The 23,681-nt window shown below is 35.3% G+C and overlaps 1 protein-coding gene across 5 annotated transcripts in view; it reads left to right on the plus strand.

Annotated features, from left to right (window-relative positions):
- LOC120412388 (sodium channel protein 60E) overlaps nucleotides 1-23,681 on the plus strand; it is a 384,347-nt gene that overhangs the window by 117,253 nt on the left and 243,413 nt on the right. The gene's annotated exons all lie outside the window — the stretch shown is intronic.

Below are 23,681 nucleotides of genomic sequence, written 5' to 3' on the forward strand. Positions count from 1 at the left end.
TCCAGTCAACCGCAACGCAACAGAGGCTCCCCCCATTCTTCTTGGTAAAGCCTTCGATTTGAAACGCAGAACAGCAACAACAAAGAGAGGCAGGCGATTCGGAAGATTCGAAAACTGACCGTAAAGTGTATCACTTTATTTGGACGGTTTTCTGTTTCCGGGTCACGGAGCAGCCAACCGGCCAGATCTGCCTGATTGCTGTGGTGCGAGGATTAGGGTGGTCAATTTTCTAGGATAATGCTTTGAATACCTATGTAAAGGTCGATTATCTGGACAGGTTTTGAAAGTTTTGGGCCACCCTAAAGGTTCTTCTCACGCAGCTCGGATAAATTCGTGCCAACACTGTTATTGAGGGTACCAGGGAAGCTTGTCCTGATGACCTACAGTGGTCTCTTCAGGAATATTGCTTCCTTACGCAATAGAGAATTTGCAGCAAAGCTAAAAGACACGTGTCGCCACCTATGAACAAATAGCGTAAACCTATGATTTTTAGAAAAAATGTGTTTTTTCCTTCCTAATCAACATTTTTATAAAACTTATGCCGGATTCGGATGAGAAAAATTATTTCCAACAATTTGGTGTATAACTTTCCAATATTTGTTTGATTTTTCTATGAGAAAACTGTAAATTTAGAAAAAGATAGTAATCTGGACTATTTGGCAAGAAAGTCTGTCAAAAGTCAATAAAAATTGTTGAATATACGTTAACACATCTGTTATCAACTATATAACTGGTTATTTCCTTGATATAAACAGGGAAACTCATTTTTTCGTGTTCAAAAACATGTTTTTTAAAGAAAAAGGTCACAAATTTTTGCGCGCCCAAAAGTTGATGTTCGTTATTTTAAAGCAAAAAATTTTTCTCGTCTTTTGCAATTAGTTTCATTAAGATTGATGCAGGGAATCATGAGAAATAAGCGATTTTGTTCTTCAATCTAGCTGAAAGGAATACGATTTTTGGCAAGTAACCTCATTTTGGCGCCACCTACATTTGAAACACAGTCGTGCTGCAAAACCTCAATAGAGCGTAGCAAATGGCTCACCATAATATTTCATACAAATTGACTTAAACCACAAAGGCACGGAAATGCTTCAATTTCTGCCCAAATGAAATGCTTGAAAAAATGAACATAACCTGAATGTTGGAAAAAATGAAAAGATTTTAATTCAATTTTATATGAACAACTTAGTGACAGACACTCTTCCCTTAGCATTGCCTTTAAAAGTGTCCAAATGTAGGGGGAGAGGGGGTAATATGCACCCCCGGGGCAAAATGCACCCCCTGCTTTTCTCGGTATTTGGAAGAATTTTCCGGGGAAAAAATCATAGAAATTGGAAGCTTAACATTGCTAAACCATGCTGGAAAAACTTGAGCATCGCAGTATAAAAACAGCTGAAGTTATTTGCAAAACTTTAAAATGCTGTGTTTTCATCTAATTTTCATTGAACTTTCTCTATGATTTTTGGACAATATAAAAAGCATTTATTGATATTGTAAGTGTTGAGGTATATAGTTTTTGCCATAATCTTAATTATTCTATAGATAGATGAGTCTATCCACATCAAAAATGCATTTTTAATTAAATTTTCTGCAAAAAGCGTGGTCGGGGCAAAATGCACCGCTGTGAAGCTCCTTTGTAAAAACAGCGGTGTCATCTAGTGGTGACTAGTGAAAATTGCTTTTACCCGGTGCATTTTGCCCCGTGTTGTGGTGCATTTTGTCCCGTTGTTGTAGTGCATTTTGCCCCAATGTTGCGGTGCATATAGAGAATTTGCAGCAAAGCTAAAAGACACGTGTCGCCACCTGTAAATTTAGAAAAAGATAGTAATTTGGACTATTTGGCAAGAAAGTCTGTCAAAAATCAATAAAAATTGTTGAATATACGTTAACACATCTGTTGTCAACTATACAACTGTTTATTTCCTTGATATATACAGGGAAACTAATTTTTTCGTGTTCCAAACATGTCACAATTTTTTGCGCGCCCAAAAGTTGATGTTCATTATTTTAAAGCAAAAAAAATTTCTCGTCTTTTGCAACCAGTTTCATTAAGATTGATGCAGGGAATCATGAGAAATAAGCGATTTTGTTCTTCAATCTAGCAGAAAGGAATACGATTTTTGGCAAGTAACCTCATTTTGGCGCCACCTACATTTGAAACACAGTCGCGCTGCAAAACCTCAATTGACCCGCATGGTTGTTTGAAATGAATCAAAAATGTTTTTAGAAATTTGATATTTTCGAACAATTTTGAGGTTTTTAAAGACTTTTTTCACATGGATGACAAAGAATAATAGTTGTTTTAGAACATCGAACAAAAATCTTCCACAATAATGCTGTAATGGTTGAGAAATCACAGTTTTCCCTTAGAGGTGCTTATTACCCCCTCTCCCCCTATCTCAAAATGGCCATTGTGCTCAATGGGTGGAAACCAGAAATGGCCACTCAGTTTCGACACATTTACCTAGCAGTCAGTGGCAGTGGAGCAGTTCTCTAGGATTTCGGTCATTCGATTTTTTGTATTTTTTAATCCGTCTGAAACTTTTTTGGTGCCTTCGGTATGCCCAAATAAGCCATTTTGCATCATTAGTTTTTCCATATAATTTTCCATACAAATTTGGCAGCTGTCCATACAAAAATGATGTATGAAAATTCAAAAATCTGTATCTTTTGAAGGAATTTTTTGATCGATTTGGTGTCTTCCGCAAAGTTGTAGGTATGGATACGGACTACACTGGAAAAAAATGATACAAGGTAAAAAAAATTTGGTGATTTTTTTATTTAACTTTTTATCACTAAAACTTGATTTGCAAAAAAACACTATTTTTTTTTTATTTCTTGATATGTTTTAGAGGACATAAAATGCCAACTTTTCAGAAATTTCCAGGTTGTGCATAAAATCATTGACCGAGTTATGATTTTTTTAATCAATACAGATTTTTTCAAAAAATCGAAATTTCGGTCGCAAAAATTTTTCAACTTTATTTTTCGATGTAAAATTGAAATTGCAATCAAAAAGTTTCAAGTTATAGCCATTTTTATGTAACTTTTTTCATAATAGTCGCAGTTTTTCATTTTTTTTAATTAGTGCACATGTTTGCCCACTTTTGAAAAAAATATTTTTGAAAGTCTGAGAAAATTCTCTATATTTTGCTTCTTCGGACTTTGCTGATACGACCTTTAGTTGCTGAGATATTGCAATGCAAAGGTTTAAAAAAAGGAAAATTGATGTTTTCTAAGTCTCACCCAAACAGCCCACCATTTTTCAATGTCGATATCTCAGCAAATAATGGTCCGATTTTCAATGTCAAAATATGAAACATTTGTGAAATTTTCCGATCTTTTCGAAAAAAAAAAACAAAATTTTCAAATCAAGACTAACATTTCAAAAGGGTCAAACATTCAATATTACGCCCTTTTAAAATGTTAGTCTTGATTTGACAATTTTGAAAATATTGTTTTCAAAAAGATCGGAAATTTCACAAATGTTTCATATTTTAACATTAAAAATCGGACGATTAGTTGCTGAGATATCGACATTGAAAAATGGTGGGCTGTTTGGGTGAGACATAGAAAACATAAATTTTCCTGTTTTTAAACCTTTGCATTGCAATATCTCAGCAACTAAAGGTCGTATCAACAAAGTCCGAAGAAGCAAAATATAGAGAATTTTCTCAGCTTTTCAAAAATATTTTTTTCAAGAGAGGGCAAACATGTGCACTAATTTAAAAAAATAAAAAACTGCGACTATTTCGAAAAAAGTTACATAAAAATGGCTATAACTTGAAAACGGTGCACTTTATCAAAATTTCATTGACTTTTTGACTTAGTTTTTGATTGCAAATTCAATTTTACATGGAAAAATAAAGTTGAAAAATTTTTGCGACCAAAATTTCGATTTTTTGAAAAAATCAGTATTGATTAAAAAATGTATAACCCGGTCAATGATTTTTTGCACAGCCTGGAAATTTCTGAAAAGTTGGCATTTTATGTCCTCTAAAACATATTAAAAAATAAAAAAATAAAAATAGTGTTTTTTTTTTTGCAAATCAAGTTTTTGTGATAAAAAGTTAATTTAAAAAATCACAAAAAAAAATTTACCGTGTATCATTTTTTTCCAGTGTAGTCCGTATCCATACCTACAACTTTGCCGAAGACACCAAATCGATCAAGAATTCCTTCAAAAGATACAGATTTTTGAATTTTCATACATCATTTTTGTATGGACAGCTGCCAAATTTGTATGGAAAATTATATGGACAAACTAATGATGCAAAATGGCTTCTTTGGGCATACCGAAGGCACCAAAAAAGTTTCAGTTTGATTAAAAAATACAAAAATTAAAATTGAAGAAAACAGACCGATTTCGTAGAGAATTGCTCAGTGGTATTACGAATATCTAGCCAAAACTGCTACCCGGGCAGACGGTAATAACAAAATTCATGCCATTTCAATAACAAATACTGTTAAAATAACAGAAAGTGTTATGGAATCTTCTTGAAAAACCATTTTTGCATAAGGGTTTAACAACAGTTTATGTTATCATAACAAAATTTGTTATTAGTCTGATATTGGCTGAAAGCCAAAACCACTTTGGAATAACGTTTTTTGTTATGGAAGAATACCTCCAAATGTTATTGGGATCAACGGGGACCCGTGGTGTAGGGGTAAGCGTGGTTGCCTCTCACCCAGTCGGCCTGGGTTCGATCCCAGAAGGTCCCGGTGGCATTTTTCGAGACGAGATTTGTCTGATCACGCCTTCCGTCGGACGGGAAGTAAATGTTGGCCCCGGACTAACCTAAAGGTTAGGTCGTTAGCTCAGTCCAGGAGTAGGAGTCGTCTCCCTGGGTCCTGTCTCGGTGGAGTCGCTGGTAGGCAGTTGGACTAACAATCCAATGGTCGTCAGTTCGAATCCCGGGGTGGATGGAAGCTAAGGTGTAAAAAGAGGTTTGCAATTGCCTCAACAATCAAGCCTTCGAACACCTAGTTTCGAGTAGGAATCTTGTAATCGAGAACGCCAAGGCAATGCTGTAGAGCGAATAATTTGATTTTTTTTGATTTTTTTTGTTATTGGGATGATCGGATTAGTTGTTAAAATAACAAAAAATAATAACAAAGATTTGTTCGAAGAAAAACTAACAATGTTATTAACAACTAACAAATCATAACGACGAATAACAAATCTTGTTATAATTAACATAAAATGTTATTGGCCTAGTATTTTCAAATATCAAAAAATGTTATTCCCAAGTTATTTCCGTCTGCTCGGGTCTCCTTCCTTTGAAGTCGTTGGAGCTTTGGTTACCGTGTAGAAGGCAGCTGGCACGAACCAAATCGAACAAATTGCATAAATGTGGCATAATAACGGGAGTCGGAAATTGAGGTTAAGCTAGACTAGCAGTGGAAGGATCATCATTAAATGAGTTTCATTGAGAGTGATTTTTCGGAAGAGATTATGTTGCTCTTGCGAGAAAATTGCTGCATGAAAACTCAAAAAATATTTTCAATATTTTTCAGTTTTTTCTAAGATATCAAGTTTTTTTTCTGAGATATCAAAAAAGTGTCCACGTGGTTTTTGGATGGTCCCTTAAGTGTTACGTTGATATGTTATTGTGTTCTTTTCTGCAATCAAACAAACAACCAGCCTTTTTTTGGCCCGGCAAACAACAAACTTCCTCTCCAGTAATGCAATTTTCGCAGTAATTCACTGCTGGGTACCTTCCAAATCATTAAGCTTAATCCACTTAATAATTTCGGCTGAAAATGCCTGCCACCACGAACTCGCCACAAAACTTTGCAAATATTACAAGCCACGTAACTTTTCCGCTACTTTTGTTCCGTCCTCCACCTCCACAACCGCGTGCCAAATTAACCATCCGTTCCGAAGACTGTGTCGGAGGAAAACGCACACAATTTTTGCTAGCCGTTCTCGCCCAAGAAATTGGCCAGTAAGCATTACATGACGTCGCAAGTCGCGACTTTCGTTCCCCACACCAACGCATTTGGAAGGAACGTTTTGACTGTGAAATGGTCGAATCGACGAATGGAGGAAAAACCAACGAGGAAAGTCGACCAAACTTTTAAACGACTTTCTTGGGAACAATTCACACAGGGAAACGCAGTTATTTTCTTTTTTATTCTCTTCAGCAAAAGTAAGCTCATACATGAGATAGACTTTGCTTTCATTTTCTCACCAAGTTTTTCCTTCACTACCTTGTCTAACTTTTTGGCACGGCGAAGACAGCAAGCTTACAGTTTGACGCAGTCGGTTTTCATCCAGTTACAAAGATGATGGCGGGGTTTTTTTTGTCAGGTTTTCGTTTCCTTTGGTTCTGAAGACTCAATAAAAAGGGGTCTTTTTGGAATGTGGCAAGGTGGTTGGATTTGTCCATCAACAAGTTTTTTTTAGTTTTTGCAATATTATTCCGATAATCATGCTTTTTATGTTTTAGGAAATCAAATCAATCAACTTTTCGATAGAAAAATACTCTTCCTTTATATTCCCAGATTTATTTTTAATTTGTAGTTTAACTATCTATCCTAAGATATCCAGTAAGAAAGTTCCTAGAAAAGTTCGGTGAATCTTTTTTCAGTGGAAATTCTGAATAACGAGTCGTTCAGAGTATTCTTATCTACACAGTAAAAAAAATCATGGTAATATTTCATCTGGGAAGGGGCACCATCTTTAATGTCAGAAAAAAGGTGTGATTTTACCACTGAAAATGTGTAATTTTACCTCTTTTCTGGTGTAATGATACTTTTGAAGTCTAAATTGAGATAAAATTGCATCATAAAAGAGGTAATATTCAACCTTCCAAAATTACACCTTCGAAATTTACACATTTTTTTACTGTGTAGCATTACAACAATTCCATATGAATGCAATATGCATGTTTTTGGTTTGCTGGTACAAATACTAAGACACGTATTTTTTATTTGACATTAGGAGGGTTCTTGCCAAGTTAGGGTGGTTAGAGAAAATGGCAAAAAAAAAATTTAGCCGTTTTAGCTCACAGTAAAAAAAAACATGGTAAAATTACTTCTAAAAGGGGTACATCTTTTATGTCAGAAAAAGGCTTTAATTTTACCTCTAAAAATGTTTAAATTTACATCTGGCAGACGCTAGGAAAAAATATCTGTAATCCTAAAAAAATATCAAACCGGCGAAAGTTATATCTGGCTTACTAAGTCCGCGCCCCAACCCGCACGGCCAACTCGCCGCTGTGAAAACTAGATGATGTACCTCTATGTACCGTATGCAGTAAATACAGTATACAATGTACGGAACTCATATAGGTACATCGGCTTTGATCATTAAGTTTTCACAGCGACGAGTTGGCCGTGCGGGTTGGGGCGCGGACTTAGTAAGCCAGATATAACTATCGCCGGTTTGATATTTTTTTAGGATTACAGATATTTTTTTCTAGCGTCTGCCAGATGTAAATTTACACATTATTAGAGGTAAGCTTTTTTCTGACATAAAAGATGTACCCCTTTTAGATGTAATTTGACCATGTTTTTTTACTGTGTAGGGCATCCAATTTTCCCGGGTTTTGAATTTCCCGGAAAACGGGAAAAATATTTTTAAAATCTCGGGATCCCGGAAAACGGTTGAAACAGTTTTAGAATCTATTCCATTATATTTGTTTTGTTTTTCAAGCTTAAAATCATTTAATTATCTAAATACTATTAATTTGTGATAATCTACAATTCAATCTGAACATGGAGGACATTTTTTATATAGTTTATTAAAAAAAATTGTTTTTTTGTTCTGTGTTGTGCGATGGATTTTTAATGTGATTCAAATTATATAAGTCTTTTATTTTTTTTTCTTTCATGTATAATTTTTTTATGTTGCATGACTAGAAATGCTTGATTTTTTGCCTTCCTCACTGAGGTAAGGCTATAATCCTGCTCTGAAAATGAACTTTTGATTAAAAGATCCTAGACCCACCTTCATGTATACATATCGACTCAGAATCGAAAACTGAACAAATGTCTGTGTGTGTGTATGTGTGTGTGTATGTGTGTGTGTATGTGTGTGTGTATGTGTGTGTGTATGTGTGTGTGTATGTATGTATGTGACCAAAATTCTCACTGAGTTTTCTCAGCACTGGCTGAACCGATTTTGATCGAACCAGTTGCATTCGACTTGGTTTAGGGTCCCATACATCGCTATTGAATTGTTTGAAGTTTCGATAAGTAGTTCAAAAGTTATGTATAAAAATGTGTTTTCACAAATATCCGGATCTCAATTATATGCATGTAAACGATGTCCGGATCCATCATCCGACCCATCGTTGGTTAGGTAATTGAAAAGCCTTTCCAATGAGTCCAAAACATTGAAGATCTGGCAACCCTGTCTCGAGTTATTACCACATAAGTGATATTTATGTACTTTTTTGAAGCCGGATCTCACTTAAATGTGTGTAAACGATGTCCGGATCCATCATCCGACCCATCGTTGGTTAGGCAATTGAAAGGCCTTTCCAATGAGTCCAAAACATTGAAGATCTGGCAACCCTGTCTCGAGTTTTTAACACATAAGTGATATTTATGTACTTTTTTGAAGCCGGATCTCACTCAAATGTATGTAAACTATGTCCGGATCCATCATCCGACCCATCGTTGGTTAGGCAATTGAAAGGCCTTTCCAAAGAGTCCAAAACACTGAAGATCTGGCAACCCTGTCTCGAGTTATTACCACATAAGTGATATTTATGTACTTTTTTGAAGCCGGATCTCACTTAAATGTGTGTAAACGATGTCCGGATCCATCATCCGACCCATCGTTGGTTAGGTAATTGAAAGGCCTTTCCAAAGAGTCCAAAACATTGAAGATCTGGCAACCCTGTCTCGAGTTATTACCACATAAGTGATATTTATGTACTTTTTTGAAGCCGGATCTCACTTAAATGTGTGTAAACTATGTCCGGATCCATCATCCGACCCATCATTGGTTAGGTAATTGAAAAGCCTTTCCAATGAGTCCAAAACATTGAAGATCTGGCAACCCTGTCTCGAGTTATTACCACATAAGTGATATTTATGTACTTTTTTGAAGCCGGATCTCACTTAAATGTATGTAAACGATGTGCGGATCCATCATCCGACCCATCGTTGGTTAGGCAATTGAAAGGCCTTTCCAAATAGTCCAATACATTGAAGATCTGGCAACCCTGTCTCGAGTTATTACCACATAAGTGATATTTATGTACTTTTTTGAAGCCGGATCTCACTTAAATGTTTGTAAACGATGTCCGGATCCATCATCCGACCAATCGTTGGTTAGGTAATTGAAAGGCCTTTCCAAAGAGTCCAAAACATTGAAGATCTGGCAACCCTGTCTCGAGTTATGACCACTTCAGTGAAATTTATGTACTTTTTGAAGCCGGATCTCACTTAAATGTATGTAAACTATGTCCGGATCCATCATCCGACCCATCGTTGGTTAGGCAATTGAAAGGCCTTTCCAAAGAGTCCAAAACACTGAAGATCTGGCAACCCTGTCTCGAGTTATTACCACATAAGTGATATTTATGTACTTTTTTGAAGCCGGATCTCACTTAAATGTGTGTAAACGATGTCCGGATCCATCATCCGACCAATCGTTGGTTAGGTAATTGAAAGGACTTTCCAATCTGGCAACCCTGTCTCGAGTTATGACCACTTCAGTGAAATTTATGTACTTTTTTGAAGCCGGATCTCACTTAAATGTATGTAAACGATGTCCAAATCCATCATCCGACCCATCGTTGGTTAGGCAATTGAAAGGCCTTTCCAAAGAGTCCAATACATTGAAGATCTGGCAACCCTGTCTCGAGTTATTACCACATAAGTTATATTGTGTTCTTTTTTTTCTGGATCTAAAAAAATGCTGAAATGTGTGTCCAAACCACTCATATTACCCATTTTTGCTAAAAAGTGAGGAAGGCATCAACCACATAGGTGGATTAAGTTAGTTTTTTAAAGTATCTTTAAAAAACAACAAGTGACAAAACAAGTGACAACATTGTTTGTCATACCAGTCAATGTAAAATTTCATTTCCTTTTTTTGTTTTATGTTAAACACATTTTACACATTATCTTGAGGTTACTAACGAAAACTGGGGAAAATCGGGAGTATAGTCTGAATAAGTATAAGAGATTTTAGAGCAATAATTTTGGAAATCGATGTACTGATTGTTTTGTTCTCTCCCTGTTTTAACCGAAGTCAATTCAAAACATTATGAAAAAAAATAGCTTAAATAGCGGTCTTAATTTGTTACATCTGTCCTTATTTGCCCCAGATGCCCGAGTTAGATGACAAATAATTTATTATATTTTTTTTTAATTTAAAATAATAAATATACGTAAATTTAATACACAGTCTTATAAAAATAAATAAAATTAAAGAGAATATATTTATAGCGCAAAGAATTTTGTGGATTGGTATACTCAAATTATAACAATTTTCTCTAGTAAGTCAAATTTATGGTGATATATGCTTTAAAATTCTTAACGATTACTAAGCATTCAAATGTTCATCTATTTCAATAACCAAATCTGTTTTTTTATTTCAATTTCGGGAATTCCCGGGACAAATTATAAAAATCCCGGGAATTGGGAATTCCCGGGATGGACGAGCTCTGTTGGACGCAAATGAATTATTAAAAGCTTGGGTTTTTTTTCTTTGTAATTCCAATCAATATCGTGTATAGTTGCCAGATCTTTGATCATTTTTCTCCATGAAAGTTTTTCCAAATATTTTTGTGTCAAAGCTCAGCATTACCGATTTCGGAAACATTCCTCTACGTTTTTCTTGAAACTTTTAGTAAAGAAAAATATGGGACCTTGATCACGAAACCATTCTTTTATTCTATTCGTGGAGTGGTAGTACGATTTGTCTTGAAAGATCATTTTTTAATTTTAATTATACAGCAATTCCATTTGAAAAGAGTCTAAACAGCTACCACGTGATTGTAAAATTGGCACCATAATTTTTTTATTTTTTTTTTTATTTGGAGTTTTAATACAGCTAAATACTATCAGGATCACCATAAATGATAATTCTATAGTTTAATAAGTAATAAAAATTATTTTTTTTAATAGGCGATGCTAGTCCACGTGGTAGCTGTTTGACATGTGGCGTCGCGGTGTTCATCAAGAATTCATAGCATGCTAAGGAAAATTTGATGCTTTTCTGGGGAAAACCGTTGGTTCCGAAAACCCCGAATGTATTGCCGTTGAGCTCGATGGGGGTTGAACGAATCGACCTGGTCTCTTAGGGAAAGTTATTCTCCAGACGATTCCGCTCATTTCTGGCCATCTTAGAAGTTTCTACATGTTTTCCCCAGGCCTGTAGGAGCGAATGAACGAAAATTCAAAATTTCCCATAGTAAATCCCATGTAAACTTGAACTCACTTGAGACAAGCCAGTTTTCAACCAAATGAGCTGAAATTTGGCGTGCGAGTCCCTATGTGTATGCCCTACAAATGGAACTACACCAGAACTTGATCTGAGAACTTTTCAAAATCCGTACCCACCCATTGAGCATGAGCAATTTGCTTTTCAAATTATTTTGGTAGAAAAAAATAGCTAATTTTGCCAAAAATATTAATCACTTCTTAAATACTAATTTGACTATAGTTTTTTTCTGAGACAATAAATGAGATAAGGAAGAAAACATATAAATTTCTTGTCAACTCAAATTGAATAATTAATAAAAAAAAGCTGAAAATCTGAAACTATACTGTTATATTAATATAGTAACTTTAAGTTCCTTTAGTGCTGAACTCTAACCGAACAAATCTCTCTTAAGTTTCACTTCTATAAACTCCTAAAGCTTCACCATCATCCATCATTCCCACACTCACACCTGAACATGTGGGCACCCTTCCAAGTTTGAACCAACCCGTTGGCGGTGGTTCGGCTCTGAAACCGGATAGCTTGACAGCGTGCGAAATAACCTGTTACGTTAAGTGGTTAAATTATCAATTTATAATCCCTTATCAGCATCGATAATGGCGGAATTTGTCGGTCGGTTAGTGGGGGTGGCTTCGGGGCACTTTTCCAGCTTGAGGTTGGTACTTTTGAACTTTGAAGTGCTCTTGGCGCAATGTTCCAGGTTCGATGGGAGGATAAGCTTAAATTGCATTCTTTCCGAAACACTTCAGCGGGTCGATTGAATAAGACTAGTTTGATAGGGTGGTTCTCATTTGAAGTTTAAATAATTTCACTTTATAATCACAAGAAAATTTGCATCTTAACTAGTATACAACCTTTGACATGTAAAAAACAACAATCACCTCTGGAAAAAAAAACCTCAACTACGTCAGCATCAGCTGCAGCTCAGCGAACTTTCATAATAAGGAAATTGTGGCCATAAACTGGACCCGGGACCAAGCAAGGGGTCCTCCGAAGCAACGCCGGAAATGAACTAAATATAAGCTTAGCACCGGCGAAGAAGGCGGGCCCGCGCCTTCGACCGCCTCCCACGTCGTTGCATGGTGAGGAAACGTTTTGATACGATGAGCTAACGTTGGCTGAAAGAGCTGCTTTAGTGGCCAGGAGGTATCCCTTTGGTGGGTGTTATCAGGGTGTTGACTGTGAGTTGGTGTTATTTTGTTTTGAAAATCAATTTAAATTTATTTTAAAAAAGTGGGTTGCTTTACTTTCACCATGTACTAAGCATCTATACTCAAATTTTAATCATGACCAAAGGCCAAATTACTAAACAAATAAAAAATGCTGCTTAAAATCACACAACTTTACGGTTTTTCATTCGCGTACCTCAGGGGCTGTCTCAATTGCACACAGGCCTTTGGCTGTGGAATGTTAGCGCCATCATTGAATACAAATCTGATAAAAGCTGTTTGTTTGACTAATGAAAAGATTAAATCTGATGAGCATAACGCGCTACCAGCGTTGGCAGCGGGATGGGCGAATAGCTTGGGAAGTGTTTTTTGCCCAGAATATATTCATATATGCTGAGTAAAAATAAAATAAATTTTTTCTTCAGTTCTGAATGTTAATACGAGTTTATTTTGATTTTTTTTTAATAAATATGCTTGAAACCTAAATTTAATTAAATGTTTGGTATTCGCAAATTTGTTGGAGTATCAATAATAAAAAAATGTCTTTACATTTCGATGCCTCAGTACTCTCTAGTTCTTAGCTTGCTAGAATTCCTTCGAATAAATTAAAAACAAGATTAAATTATGAACTGAAATTTGACAATTTTCTACTTAACCTCTGTGTTTCATATTAAAAAATCAAACCGGCCGTACAACAAAAAATTTACTGATAAATATTTTTTTGGATTTGAAATTTAAAATAAAAGAAAGACTTTATTCTTCCAAACAAATGATGAACAAAAAATATTAAAAATGTCACTGGAAAATGTATAAAACACAATAAAAGCTAACAAAAAAATCTTTTTTATAGAACTATAGCCTGGTAGATGTGTTTTGATAATAATTAAATTAAAACAATATTATTTCCTAAAAAAAACTTTAAAATATTTCCTTGGATAATAGAGATTGAAGAAAATATCAAGGTGAGCAAAGGAGAATTCACGGGCCTCTCAGTCCCTTAAGGGGTTACATTAGGGTGCGCCAAAATGGCAAAAGTTGAGCTATTCCGGATAGGCGGGCAAAAAACCATAGTTTGGCATCCACAGAAGCTCTCCTGAAAGTTTCAGCCAATTTGGTTAAGAATTCGAGGTGCCCAATCGATTTGAAATTTGTATAGGAATTCGAACCCAAGTGTATGGGAAAAACGACAATTTTCATCTTTTGTTGGCCCAACAGTTCAAAATTCAACCAAACAAATTTCTGTGCTGCACATGCATAGATTTTTGTATTTGGAACAACTTTGTAGAACATTGTAGATTGATTTGATTCAAACTGACTTAGTAATAAGCGGATTAAGTGATATAAACTTAATTTCAATTTTCCATACGGTCATGACAAAAAGTCTGTACAAAATGGCTTTTGGACGGTCACTTTGATCAGAAATAATTTGACAACTGGTTTGTTTTGGTGCATGGAAAGCGGATGGAGGGCAGTGACGCACTTTTTTTTGGCGAATTAGGTTAAAGCGATAGAGAGCTACACTATCAGTCGGTGCTCACTGACTAGGTCACTTAAGTGAACACTGAAACCTTTACTGCCCCTTTTAAAGCCTCTTATCGTGGAGAGAACCTAACCTTCAGTGACTTATCGATATCACGCCAAAGGACGACTTGTACGAAGCCAGTGGCGAACAGCGACCGTTGGATCTTTTCCCGCAATATGCAGAAGATCACTACCGTACATTGAGCACACGCTAATGCCTGACGCCAGAAAATCTGGCGCAAAACAAAAAAAAAGCTGATTCCCACCCCGATCTGTCATTCCTCAAACTCAAACTGAACCAAAACAAACCAGTTGTCAAATTATTTCTGATCAAAGTGACCGTCCAAAAGCCATTTTGTACAGACTTTTTGTCATGACCGTATGGAAAATTGAAATTAAGTTTATATCACTGCCCACCATTGAAAAAACGGCTAATATCCACTTTTGGCAGAAACGAGATATTAGCACCAGCTGGTAGAGGACGTTCCAACGCATCTTCTGGACCTTGAATTTTACTGAAATAATGTTTAGACTTGGCTGCCGATAAGAAAAACCAAACGGCTAATATGCCACTCTTATGGGAAATTGCCTTGACGGAGATTTTGTGACAAACACTAAAACGCGTTTTTCTCGGAATACTTGATTTGGCATAATAGCCGAATTTTCAATTATGGGCAGATCACTTAATCCGCTTATAACTAAGTCAGTTTGAATCAAATCAATCTACAATGTTCTACAAAGTTGTTCCAAATACAAAAATCTATGCATGTGCAGCACGGTTACATACATGTAAATCAGCAAAAATGTCAAGGGTTGGTATTGGCACACACTCAAACTTTTTTTAAATTTGCTTTCAGGACATAAACATAAACATTTTTAGCTATATCAACATAAATTTGATGACATTTGGTTGCATCATTGCCGAGATATAGCTATTTGAAGTAGCAGTTTCAAAAAATGGGTGCCACAATATCTCAACACTGCTTCGACCAAATCGGCTCAAAATTTTGGTGAAGACTCATTAAACCGGTCCCGTGGGCATGACGAAGGCCGATTTCAAAAAAGTTTATTTAAAAAAAAGATAATTTTTTTTTTGTGTTTTTCATATAAAAAATCACCAGTTTTTTATTTTTGTATTTTTTTGCAAAGCAAAATTTTAAAATCGGGCTTCGTCATGCACACGGGATATGTCTTGAGAGTCTTCACCCCAAATTTCAAACAATTTGGTCCATCCAATCTCGAGATATCGTGGCACTTGTAAATCAACTCGTTGTTCCGAGAAAAACGCTCACAAAGTTTGACTTTCCGCTTTGCGCATGGCAAAACTTTAAACTTTAATCGTCTTATACTCGCTTATATCATGACATATCTTCATGAAACTTTGAGGAGAGATTGGAATTCATATTTTAAAAGGATTTAATAAATATTCGGAAATATGAAATATTGAGATTTACTACATGTATGTAACCCCTTAAACATTTTCCCACAAAAATCAGGGGAAAAGTTATTATTATTTGTCGACCGATAGTAAACTATTTCGGATAGTTGTATAATGTTCAAATATCCATTCAGGAAAAAAAAGATGGTTTACATAGATAGAGTAATGTCGTGAAACTCAATGACATTTTGTTTTGCATGAAATAATTGGGTGCGGGACATTTTGCCGAATGTCGTTTCGCCGACGGTCATTTCGCCGAAGGTCATTTCGCCGAATGTCGTTTCGCCGCATGGGACGTTTCGCCGAATGGGACGTTTCGCCGAATCGACAAATAATCTTTAAATAAATATATAAAATGGACACAAATTGTCTTAAAATATTTTGAAAAAGTATAATGTCCCTAAAAGGTGATTTTGCAAACATTTAAAAAAAATTTGTTTCTTAGTATGTTATTTTTTAAGTTCATGCATTATAACATGCATAAACAATCGCTTAAAAAATAATCTAGTTGAAAAAAATTGTGCAAGTTTTTGCATTCTTTCAAATATAAGCAGTTATTTAATTACAGCAAACAATTTTAAATCATTTCTGTGAGTTTTTGCATTAATTTCTGTTAGTTTTTTGCATTCTTGTTTTAATATATCATTTGAATTATTTCTGTGAGTTTTTGCGTTCTGTTAACCATGAGCAGTTCTTTTAATTTTCTGCTTATAATTTTGATAAATTTCTGTTAGTTTTTGCATTCTTTGTTTTTTATACCTAATATTTGTAAGTTTTTGTATTCTTTCCAACATGAGGAGTTCTTTTGATTTTCAGCATAACATTTTGAAAAAATGCCGGTAGTTTTTGCATTCTTTGTCTATTGAGCATATTTTTTAAATTTCTGAGAGTTTTTGCATTCTTTCAAACATGAACAGATTTTTTTAATTTTCTGCTTATAATTGAGATTATTTCTGTTTGTTTTTGCATTCTTTGTTTTTCAAGCAAATTATTTGTATAATTTTTGTGAGTTTTTGCATTCTTTCAAACATGAGCAGTTCTTTTGATTTTTAGCATAACATTTTGGAATTTTTTTTGTTAGTTTTTGCATTCTTTGTATTTAAGCATATTTTTTAATTATTTCTGTGAGTTTTTGCATTCTTTCAAACATGAGCAGTTCTTTTGGTTTTCAGCACAACATTTTGCAAAATAGCTGTTAGTTTTTGCATTCTATATTTTTGGCATATTTTCCAATTATTTCGGTGAGTTTATGTATATTTAGTTTTTTAAGCATATTAATTCTATAATTTTTGTTAGGTTTTGCAATTTTTCAAACATGAGCATTTTTTTTTATTTTTAGCATGACATTTAGAAAAATTTCTGAAAGTTTTTGCATTCTTCATTTTTTAAGCAAATTATTTGTATTATTTCTGTGAGTTTTTGCATTCTTTGAAACATGTTCTTTACTTTTTAAATTATTATATTATTATCTTGCCACTCCTTCTCAAGTTTGCATGAGTGAATTACAAGATGGCACTGCAGCGAACAAATAGCATAAATTGTACAAAAAAGTTAATTTTTATTCAATTCGGCGAAACGTCCATTCGGCGAAATGACTTTCGGCGAAACGTACCATTCGGCGAAACGACATTCGGCGAAATGACCGTCGGCGAAACGACATTCGGCGAAACGTACCAGATCCAAATAATTGAACCTTTGCGCATTAAAACTGATCTGATGTGTAAAGCTCTTATGATCATACATAAAAATGTTACTGCTTTACAACTTTGTGGAGCATTGTTACACTCTATAAAATAACAATACATACAAAACTTTGAAATAGAAAATTTTGTTCAAGATGAATAAATGACCCTTCTGGGCTGCAGACTCGGAAATTTCATTAAATTTCCCTTTAAATGACATGGCCCAAAGTACAGTCAAGTAACGAAAAATTGCGGAGGTTTTAAAACTATTTTAGGGTTTTTTTTTTTTCGAAAAGACTTTTTTTCGGAATTTTGAGTATGCCATTATTTATTAAACTTTGTGATTTTTCTCTAACTTTTCTAAACGTAAAAATACGGATTTCAAGAAACTGATTTTTTGTGTAAAAAGTTTAATTTCGGAAAAAAAATCCGTGTTCCTATTTTTTTCTGAATGGTCCTCATTAACACCTAGAACTTTGCCGAAGACACCAAATCGATAAGAAAATTTCTCAAGTGTTACAGAGTTTCGAATATTTACGTACCATTTTTGTATGAATAGCCATTTCCGGTTTTGGTGGAGAATTGCTCAATATTAAAAATGCAATGCCATATTTTGATAAATTCTTACCAAATGGCAAATGAAATTCAAATAAAGTAAGTTGTTCATTTATTCTGTATGAAACAAAAAATAACTCCTCACTGTTTTAACCCATTTTTGTTCTCCTTGAGGCAAAAATAAATTGCCTAGTTTTTTGGGCTTTAAGCTTTTTACAACTGAAATGGTGATGGCTTGTACACCAAAAACCTTTACTATTAATTATATTTTCCTCATGAAATTGCTGTATACTGTTATAGAAATGAATTAAAAATCCTTCAAAATTTATCGATGGCTTAATCTCATGAACACACGCTTCAACAAACTTTTCCCGTACACTCTGACCTCAACAAAGCCCTTTTCCAATTCCATTTCCCGCCTGATTGGCTCCAATCACCCTAATCCCAACTAATACCGAAACTCATTAGGGTGGGGTGGCGGCAAAATGTTGTTTTCATTCAAAGTGTTGTCTCATCACCATGTCACACATTTCGCCCGCAGTAGCAGCAACAGCGTAGTTGCCAGAAATTTCACCGTGTTTTCTCGATAATTTCGAAATAATAACATCATCGGAAGCTACTCTCTCCCTCTCGGTGGGAATGTCAGCATTTTGACCGGATCGCCGACGGCAACATGTTTCCATTCGTCGCCCCCAAAAAGTGCAACAGGCTCCTGGGTTCAACAGCAGGGGGAGGAGGGTGGTGTAGTGTCATAATCCGGGACACGTTTGGCCGCTTTCGGGAAAAACTAGTTGAACCGATCGGACAACACCACGTGTTGGACGGTGCTGGCAATGAGGGGCACAGTGAGAATGTTATCAGTTTTGGACAAGAATTTAACTTATTATTACACATTCAAAGATTTACGAACTTTTTTCACTATTTCTCTATAAATTTGTTTTTATTTTTATTAAATAAATTGATGACCATTTTGTTACTGTTTTCGGCCCACTGTGCAAAGCGTGCCCGCAAAAAGCTGCGCATAATTTGCATTGCACACGATTTATTATGTTCGTCATGAATTTGAAAAATATTTGGCCATGCAAATTTGGCCGCGCCAACGGTGGCAGCAGCAGGTGGAGTGGAGCCATAAAAACTTTACCCTCCTAAACGTTGGCAGAGTTCCAAAACGAAAAAAGCAATCGCGATGAAAGGCAGCAACCATTTGAATTTGAATGACCCATCGATCCTTTTGCGTGGGAGGAGCGAAAGGGGGGGTGTGCAAAACCGGAAACAGTTTGTCTGGCTCGTTGGGTTTTAAAGCGAAAGAGGAGGAGAAAAGAGTCGGTGTTGCAAGGCTGTCGGATTTTGATGATTTAGGGACCTCGTGTCGGCACGATGGATCGGGTTGATCGAACGCGGTCGCGCACTGGCAGATTTGTGCAATTTATTGCATTTTGTGACTTGTCTAAATAAATCAAATTGTGTCGACACCATGTGCTGTGTACTTATTTAGGACACACCGGCACTGTTTGATAAACAGCGAAATTATTCAATCGTGAAAATGCAATATTTACGAGTGGTTTAGCGCGGGAATTCAGTCGGAAATGTTTGTATGAGAATAATGTCAATGTTTATTTGAGTTTCTGCCATCCGGAAACGTTTTTGTGCAATAAAAATTTAACTTCCACATCCCAACAACGCTCTTTGCTTATATGGTAAATTGTAGTGACTAATTGTTTTTTCAATGCTTTTTAAACATCATCCGATTTTAAAGCTTTTTTATTGAAAAAAAAAGTTGAAAGTTTCATCAATTTCAGCATTGAAACTCCTAAGGTTTTAGTTATATCATAAATGAAAACTTATTTAATCCCCCTATGTGGATGGCGCTTTCCTCACTCTTGATGGGTTTGTACACAAATTTCATCTATTTTTTTTTTTAGATTCGGAGTAAACAAGTACGCAAATATCGCTTTAGTGGTCATAACTTGAGACAAGGTTGCCAGATTATAAATTTTTTGACTCGTTGGAAAGGTACAGTCGACTCTCTGGCTGTCGATCTTCTCGATATCAATAATTCTCCATCTATCGATGAATTCTTCAGTCCCTTCAATCTGCATACTTCAATTATCTTCATTCCTCGATATTTTCCCTTGCTTGAAGGATCTCTTCCTCGACGGTCCCTTGGATTCTGTTTGCTTTAAAAATCTCTTCCGGTTGTCAATAATTTCACTTCCTCATGGCTTGCATAGACATTTTTCTTGCCGAAACGAAGCTTTGAAGGGTGTTTGACATTAGTTTGTTTTTGTTTGATGGACGTTGCCATGATTCTCTCCCATAGCTGGGTATCAAGAAAAAAATATTTTCAAAGCATCGTTCTGTAAACTGATGATTCTCTTCCTCGACGGTCCCTTGGATATTGACAACCAGAGAGTCGACTGTATTTCGATTACCTATCTAACGATGGGACGAATAGTGGATCCGGAAAAGCACACAAATATCACTTAAGTGATCATAACTTGAAACAGGGTTGCCAGATCTCCATTGTTTTGGCCTTGTTGGAAAGATCTTTTAATTACCTAATTAACGAAGTACAACATACCGGGACATGAGTTTGGTTTTTGACCATTATTTCAAACATTAGAATAGTTTTGAAAACACATTTTTACACTTAACTTTGCTTTCTAGTGCATTAATGCAGAATTATAGCCTTACCACAGTGAGGAAGGCAAACTGTTTCGAGCTAGAAAAGCTTAATTTTGAAAAACATAAACTCTTTTTTTTAAAAAAAGACCTGTTTATATTAAAAAGCCTATATATAGAGAGACGAAATATTAGTCTCTGAGTTCTACAACAGGACAGGACCAGGCAAAAGTAAGGTTGGAATAATTTTGAAATCTTTTTGATCAAATACCGAGATCTTTTGCATCACACATTTTGTGAAATGGATGTTTTTTAAAATCATTTTTATTATAAACAAAAATCTTGTTTTTCCAAAAGAAAATTAACGGATTCCAACCTTATCCTGACAAGGTCTTGTCACTCTATTGGATCCTGTTTTGACAGCTCGATGGAACCCAGAGAATAACATTTTGCCTCTCCAACAAGAGTTTTATAAAAGAAAATATTCATATTTAAATTGGTTAAATTTAAATTTTTAATTGGTTGGGTTCAGAAATGTTGGCATACAACAATTATTTGTAACAATGGATTTGCGAACAATAAAATTGCAGCACAAGGATACATAATGTTGAAAGAACATAACATTCTCTAATAATTGATTAAAAAAAACTCGAATTTTCCTACCACCTTTTAATAAACATAATTTAAATAAGAAAGCCGTTAAAAATACATTGAAAAAATAAATGAAATATTTTCGAAAATGTTTAAAATAAGAATTCTTTTCATAATACTTTTTCAAGAACTGCTCGCAAAACTCGCAACAAATCGTTGCCTCTGTACTCTCTTATGCTAACTAGACAGGAATCTCAGCAAGCTTAGTACAAGAGAGCAGAGAGGCATCGATCGAAATACTGACTCAAGAGTACAATTTTTTGAAAGAATATAAAAATAAATATGTTTGATTTCTTTTTTTGCTCAAAAAGCTATTGCAAATTTGTTCATGAAAGGAAAGAATGAAAAAATGGCAAAATCTTACATAAACAAGGATAAATTGAATTGAAAGAATAAATTTTATAGAAAAATATTTTAAAAAATGTATAAAGAGCTGTTCAACTTTGAAATAAGGAAACAACCCACCAAAAGACAACTAAAAGTATCAATTTCGAAAGAATTTCACAATATATTTGAGGTTCTAAAAAATTCTAAGAGCAATTCAAGGAACTGTTCTTGAAACAAAATCAGGCGTTGGTCACCATAATGGCCACTAGCGTGCCCACACAGCTAAAAAAGTAGTAATCCAGCTGCGTGTAAAAGCATTTCGGTCTGTGGCTGAGTGGGCTAAGGCGCCAGTCCTTACTGTTGGTGCTGGGTTTGAATCCCGTCGGTTGCATCTTTTTTTTTTTGTTTGCAAAAAATGTACATGCAGTGTGTAATATTAAGTGTTTATTTTGACGAAGGTGATGTGCATGCTTTTGCATGCGATTTTACCATCGGATTTTTTGCTGTGCAGCTCTTTGAGGAAGGTGGGGCAATTATATGGACGTTTTGAAAAATACGTCATTTGTGGACACCCCCCTGAACAAATTTAGAACAAATTTCTGAGGATGGTGGGGCAGTTTCCCCATGTCGCCCCACCCTGTGCACGCTAGTGCTCATGGCCAAAACAAACAAAAAATACGCCTAGTTGACCAAGGAACCTCACGGAGAAAAAAGAGTTCCCAAAATCGTGAACAAGCGTTCATGAAAATGAGAACCTCGAACAAAGTGTTCAAATCCAATGGTACGATTTTGAAAAACGTACCATGATATTTGAACGCTTTGTTCGTGGTTCCCATTTTCATGCACGCTTGTTCACGATTTTGGGAACTCTTTTTTCTCCGTGCTCCATCCCAATTTTTAGCCAAATCGAAGCACTCTTATGTTTTTTTTTACTTTCATATGGAACTTTTGTTTATAAATGTTACATAATTTCCAACGCAACTTCTTTTTCTCGTTTTTTTTCAAAGAATTGGTACCATTTTAAAAAATTATCATCATGCTTTATTAAGTTTAATATTTTTTGAGTGGTTCTGAGCCTTCGAGATATATATCAAAAATATTATCACATATGATGTTATGTTTGTTACAATTTTAAAACAAAAATTAAAATTGGTATCAAATAATATTCTCTATTTAAAATCATCAAATCTAGAGTTTTTTTTTTAATAGGTCCTGTAAACTTAAGCTTCATAGGCCCTTTTCAAAGAAAACTCGAGAAATATAAAATATCTAAAACAAATATCAAGTTTTACAAATTCATGTTGTTTGCATATGACCTCTTGAACTATTTATTATCAAATATTTATTTTAGATTTTTTAACAATAGGTGTGAAAAGTAGATAAAATCGTTTATTGTAGTTCATTTTGCAAACCGAATAAATTGTATGCCGAAATGACTAGAATACAAATAACAAATAGAAGGGGGAAGGCAAACTCAAAAGAAAAATCGAAACCTATCGAATGATTTTATTGAGTTATCTAACATTTGTCTAATAGGAGAAAATCTTTAGTTAACTTAGCCTTCCTTTGGCAAACTCGAATTTTTAATTACGACAGACATCTAAAACATCGGTTGCGTCTCTCCGTGTAACTTGATTAATAGTAGTGAAGAAAACCACTAATCGTCCATCGTCCGTCACTCAGCAAAAAGCCATTCAAACTCTCATTCAATAGCCCCGTTTAAGGCTCCAACATGAATTCCAGATAGGCCCCCAACATCCCTCGCAACCGTCTCCCACAACAACTTCCCAAATTCAATTTCAATAAATTATGAAAATATAGCTCGAATATTGAAACCATCACCACGGTACCGTCCAGCTCCGTGCTGGTGTTCAATTTCCATCCTCATCGGTTGCGAAGCATGAAAAATGAGTTTCAATTTCCACCCGCTCGACCCACTCACACTCCTCGTCGAATCCAAGGCTGGCGTCAATTCCTGGTGGATTAATTTCGGTCCCTCGAAATGAATGGTCCTCCTGGGAGGCAAACAGAAGCTCCGAAGAAAATGCTTAATTTTTCCCAACACCCTCTGCGGTCGTCTCTTGGGGCGAGGGGAGGAGCTTTCTTGAAGCGGAGCTGGTACAGTCCGGGGAAAAACTTTGCAATAAGAGAAATCTGCCAAAGTCTAGTCTCGAATAAACAAATTTACAACCTGTCGTTGGAATTGAATTATTGTGTGGCAACAATTTTCCACTCGGTGTGGTCTCTGGAACGGTTCCAAAACGTGGCTTGGTGGGTGGGGGAGGGAAAACATCTTCCAACCACATCAC

Source organism: Culex pipiens, chromosome 3 (assembly GCF_016801865.2).
Source record: "Culex pipiens pallens isolate TS chromosome 3, TS_CPP_V2, whole genome shotgun sequence".
Taxonomy (NCBI): Eukaryota; Metazoa; Arthropoda; class Insecta; order Diptera; family Culicidae; genus Culex; species Culex pipiens.